Source organism: Prinia subflava, chromosome 14 (genome assembly GCF_021018805.1).
Source record: "Prinia subflava isolate CZ2003 ecotype Zambia chromosome 14, Cam_Psub_1.2, whole genome shotgun sequence".
Lineage (NCBI taxonomy): Eukaryota > Metazoa > Chordata > Aves > Passeriformes > Cisticolidae > Prinia > Prinia subflava.
The window spans coordinates 11,159,361-11,164,974 of record NC_086260.1 but is presented as its reverse complement, the minus strand read 5'-3'; positions in this window follow the sequence as shown (position 1 = coordinate 11,164,974).

The following is a 5,614-nucleotide window of genomic DNA, read 5'->3' as shown; positions in this document are numbered from 1 at the left end:
CAGAGCGTGTCTGAGGATGTCATTGGTGATCATTCCAAAGTTCTTCCCACACCCCATATTAAACAACAGTGTGGAGCTGGTGGAGGATACACAGTAACAGGCAAACTCAGCCTGCTTCAACACCTGGTTCCCATGCTTTCAGAAGCCTATTAAAACATGATGTTGATCCTGAACTAAACCTGATTCTGCATTCAGCATCTGCACCATGGCCAGGAGCAACTGCTGATTAAATCCTACATTTTGTTCCTAGCTGTGACTGCAGATCAGGCTGGGGAGTGGCTTTCATGTTCTCAGCTCCCAGGCAGTGCCCAGATGTTATAAGAGCTCCTGGTCCATCTAGAGCTAGGGTTGGTGCTGTCAGAGTGCCCCACACTGCAGAACTGTACACCCTGCCCAGAGAGTGGAGCTGGGCCTAAGAGCAGCCACAAGGTCCTCTCCTGCTCTCCTCTCCATGCACATTTCAGGATAAGACAGTTGTTCATAAGGGCTCCCCAGCCATTCACACTCCACAACACATGACAACTTCTGCAGCAGGAGATAGGACAGGATGCTCTTGTGCCAGCCCTCTGGCCAAAGTCATTAGCAGCACCAGACCCAACCTGCAACCTTCATCAACTCATTTCATCTTCTTTATGCCTCAAGTCACAAAATCAAGAGAACAATATTTTCCTTCTGAAGCCCTGTGCAGGCTCTGTGTCTGATCACAACCCAGCTCACCAAGTCAGAAGCTTTGGCCAAGGGCTTTGATACCCATCAACACAGAAAACAGAGCTGGGGCTTTTCACCAAGCCAGCAGGCATACTATGCTAGTAAGTAACATCATTAGTAACATTTGCTTTAATTCTTGCAAGTCCACAGCTCGCTCTTCTGATATTTTGGTGGTTTATTAAGCTCATCACAGTTTTGAGGGTCACTGGAGAGTGCACACTACGGTACTGGGACAGGGATTGAGCACAGGAGGGAAGGGATAGTCCTTCACAAGGCTGGGACCATCAGCACAAAGGAGCTCCTTTGAGGTGCACTTCTCCCAGTGTCACCAGCAGATTGCTGGCAAGCTGTCACAGCCACAGGTGGCCTTCCTGTTTTTAGCCTGTGCTTCTACTCTGATCCTGCGAGTCTGTGGGAACACTGAAGCTTTTGCCTTTTTCACTTCACTCAGCCTGTGCTCAGTCTTGTGTTATCCAAGACTGGCTCTGGGGTTGGGGATCAGCCAAAGAATGGTAAAGCAGGAGTCAGGGTGAGGGGGAGAGCTCCTTAGGAGTATTTTGCAGTCACCCTGGCAAGGACAGACAGCCTGCATCACCACTGGGACATAAGAGAAGAGGTGTCATAGTCACAGTGCAGCAGGGACCATGCTTCTGTCAGACTTCTGACACCACACAGCCCAGCACCCAGGCCAGGCTCAGGCACTGAGAAGCTGCAGCTCCAGTGAGTGGTGAAGAATTTTAATTCAGATGTGCTCAGTATGTAACCCACAGTGCTTCACTTCCATTTGCCGCTAGTTAAGCATCAGAGGAGGGAGAAGTGGGGCTGCAACCCACTGCAGAGCTGCTGAGGGTGAGCAGGGACTTGCATCTCTCCTCCTGCCACTCCTGCCCAGTTTCAGGCAGAATTTCATCATAGGAAAAGGGAGATGGAGCTGCAGGGTTATGCAGGTGCCACCACACCACCAGAGATCACAGATGCCACACACATGCTGCAGCCTAACTGCCTGCCAACACCACTCCTGCTCATCCAGCCTCTCAGAAGTGAGGGGGTTGGTCAGTCATTTACTCTTCTCTCCATATATGAGCACAAGTCTCCTTTGCACACAGAAACAGGGTCCTGCTCTCACAGCTTATCCATCTGGGATGCTCTCTTTTTCCCTCTGATGGGGAAGCTGCTGATACAGAGCTGCCACTCACCTTCCTGCTGCTCTCCAAACAGCTGCCTTATTAAGCAAAATTGCGACAACTGTGAGCAAACACTGCAGAACCCACATCTCCCAACAGGGACAAGCCAAACAACCAGCCTTCCCATGGCCACCACTCCTCAGAAGGGAGTGACACAGGATTAATTTTCCTTCTCTCTGGAGGAAATTCTTCAGTGTATGGAAACATTCCAGGAATTCAGATGAAAAACAATTCCTAAGAGATCAATTAAGAGTTTGGATAGAGATCACATGATATGTGCTATCCAAAGGAAACTTGGCAAAGAAAGCTACTCAGCCTGGGAGGAGCTGATGGGAGGGCAAGGTGTCAAGCATGGAGAACACTAGTCTTCTAAAAAACACACAGAGACAAGAATGGTAGAGGGGAAGGAATAGTAGTTCAGGGGCAAAGGACAAATAGTACCTCAGGAAGGTTCAAAGGCAAGCAAACCCCTGCCAAAGCACAGTAAACCCTGTCATGAGACAGAGCCCCAGGAAAAACTGGGCTTTCCAGCCCTCCCAAAATCAGCAACCTTTGTGTCAGCATCTTGTCTTCATTTACATAAAAACCCATGCAATGACAACACCAGCAAAATTCTCTGCAGGTTGACACGGTGAACCCTGGAGCAGATTTTTTTTAGCAAATAAACAACTCAGGTTCCCCATACAGAGGAAAACAAAAAAGTTTCTCCCTCTGGCTGGACTGCAGGGTCAGCCTCATGCTGAAATGACAGCAGTGAGCCATCCTCCCTGTGGGCTGCAATGGGCAGCCCTTGTCTCTGTCACATCAAAAGCTTCCAGGGTTCACCCTTTGCACTTTTAACACCAAGTCCTCTCCTCTCATGCTGAGCTTCTGTACATCCCACGCTGAGACTGGTCTGTGCCAAAACCCAGCCCTGAGGCACTTGTGTGACTGGTAAGTCCTGGATTCCCAGTAAAGGCTGGAATTAGCATGCAGGCCTGATGTGCCCCCTCACTGCAGTACCACAAGCACTGTGGTCAGCAGAGCAAGAAGTGCTGGCCCCTTGTGTGCTTTCAGACTGGGAAGACTGATGTTTAATTGCACACCTGATTGGAAAAGGTCACAAAATCAGAAAATGAGAAATACCGCCTCCCTTGCCCCCAGCAAGAGAAGGAGCAGTCACCCCAGGAGCATCTCGGCCAGAGCCAGCACCTTTAACAGCTTTTAAGATGCTGTGCCTGATTGGCACTCAGACCTGAGAAGCAGCACAGCAGAAAACACCTGAAGCATTTTGAGCTTCTCAAGAAGAGCCTTTGGAAAAGGGAAGGAGATTGAACTTGCCAGCAGCAAACTTCTTTTGAAACTCCTGGATAAATTTTAGTTTTAGACCCATGGAGAAAGGGGGTGTAAAGAGCTCTAGAGAGCAGATGGCTGGCTCCTGTTACAGAAGCAAGCTTAATAAAATTAATAGAAATATTGGTAGTTCTGCTATGCTGTGCCAATAATGTGTTAGAATAAATCCTTCTGAGCAGACAGGAGAGATACAATGTCAACTTAGCCTTGATATCAAAGATCAGCCTTCATCTCCTGAACCATGTCCCAAGCAGTAGTAACGAACACACTAGCTTGCCTTCCCCTCAGAGCAGGTTTCTGCACAGTGTGCCTCATACAGTTCATCACTTTCAGAGTCTTGTACAAATAGTACTGGGATGACCCTGGCTCACTAAGAAGTTATAAAAGAATAAAGACAGAGGCATTTTTCCTTACTGGAGTTTTAATGACATCACAGTGCAACACAGACCAGCTTGGTTTCCTCCACAGGAAAGCTATATCAAATTATTTTGGACCAAATATACCCTTCCCTGAGCCCATGAACAGAAGCATCTGGCTACACCACAGCGCTCCCTTCACCTCCTTTTCCTCACCCAACATACCAAATCAACAGCCTTGCCTTCTGCTATACCAGCAAACAGAGCAAGCAGACTGCTGCTGTCATGAGCGAGCAAATTTCATTTTCTAATCCTGCTCTCTTTCCCCTTGAGCTTGCTCTGCTGGTAACTGGAGAAGGGAGAGGAAAGCTCTCACATTCATTTTCAGAGCTTATTTTGGGAACTGGCAGCCAGACCCTTGGGACTGGAGCTAGTTGCTTGTATGGTACTGATTCTCTTCCAAGGTTTTTAACGCCCTTCAAAGCGTGCCCTGCACTTTTGTGCTTACAAAGTTAACCACAACAGGAAAAGCAAAGAGCAGGTGCATGCTGGTGTCTTTCCCCAGATGATGATCACATATAAGCTTGAAGTTCATAGCTTGACTTTGGCTTAAGGATCTGCATGTCCATAGCTGCATCCAAATGTGGCTGCTGTTCCCTAATTAACTACCCCTCTGCAGCCCTTGCCTTGGTTATTGCCAATAACCCACCTCCAATTTCCAACCTAAAACCCTTCAAACCATTTGCAGCCTAAAAAAGGGTTCTCTATCCTTCTCCCTCAGCACTTCCTCAAGGCAGGCAGCAACCCTAGCAGAGCCAGCACCTTTGTTCGTAACAGACCCCAACTATAATAAATGGTTTGCTGGTGGTGCCTCTCAAGAATTTTGTTTTGTCAAATCTATTTTAGCTTAGAAGGTAAAACAAAAACCTGCTCCTCAGCACACCCATCCCCTGTGCGCAGAGAATCAAGCCAAGCCATGGTTTCCCATTGTCAGCTCTCACTGAGATCACTCATCCCTGGGAGACGAGCACAGACACATTCTGGCTCTCAGACCTGTGATGGGCTTTGCCAGGCTGCCCACAGGAAGAGAGGAAAACAGTGTCACCCTGAGCAGACAAGGCTGTCAACGCACACCGACTGCAAACTGCTACATGGGCAGTGCCATCTCCACTTTGACCACAACTGTACTACATGTACAGCTCAAGCCTCTTGCAGAGACTCATCTTTTACTCTCACAGCACAATGCTGCTCCTTTTGTGCACTGTTCATCGAGTCCCGAAAACCTGATTAAGCCTTGAACTTTTCCAAGCCCTCCCTTCAACAGCATTAGTCATTCAGATGTTATTAGTATCTCCTCTCCACAAATTGCATGTTCCTAAACAGTGCAATAGGAACAAGATGGATGATCATTCCCTGAATGCCAGTCATGCTCTGAAGTCAACAGGGGCTGCAAAGACAGCTCAGCTATTGCCTTTACCCAAAAAATTGTAGCCACCCAGGCATACAAGAAAGCAAAACAGGTGTCTGTGTGCTCAGAGAGGAAGAACTGCCCAGACACTTCAGAAGTCAAGTTTTGGAGAAAACACGTGCTTCCGATTCCAGGAGTGCACTGAACAAGTCTGAATAGTTAAGAACAAATACTGAAGAATCTCTGTCCTTGGGTATAACAGTCAGTCATCAATGACAGGGGCACAAGATGACAAGAAGAAAGGGAAAGACAACTTACCTTTAAGCAACAGCCCATAGCAATTTTTCAAGACAAACATCACTTCCCTGACAAACAACCATGGCTGTGACCACAAGCCTATGCTGTGGTGCTGCTAAAGAAAGGGAACAATCCTTGGAGAAAGGAGACAGTAAAAATGAGCTGGCACTTTACTCGCCTGTTCTATCAGGACTGTACACACTGCTTAGAAGCTATGCATTGCAGAGCCAGTCCTTGGCTGGGTAAGGGAAAATGAAGGAGCCCACAGCGCCCTTTCAAAACTAAAGCCATGCTGAAGTTGTCAGTCAAAAAGACCACGCCAGAGCAGA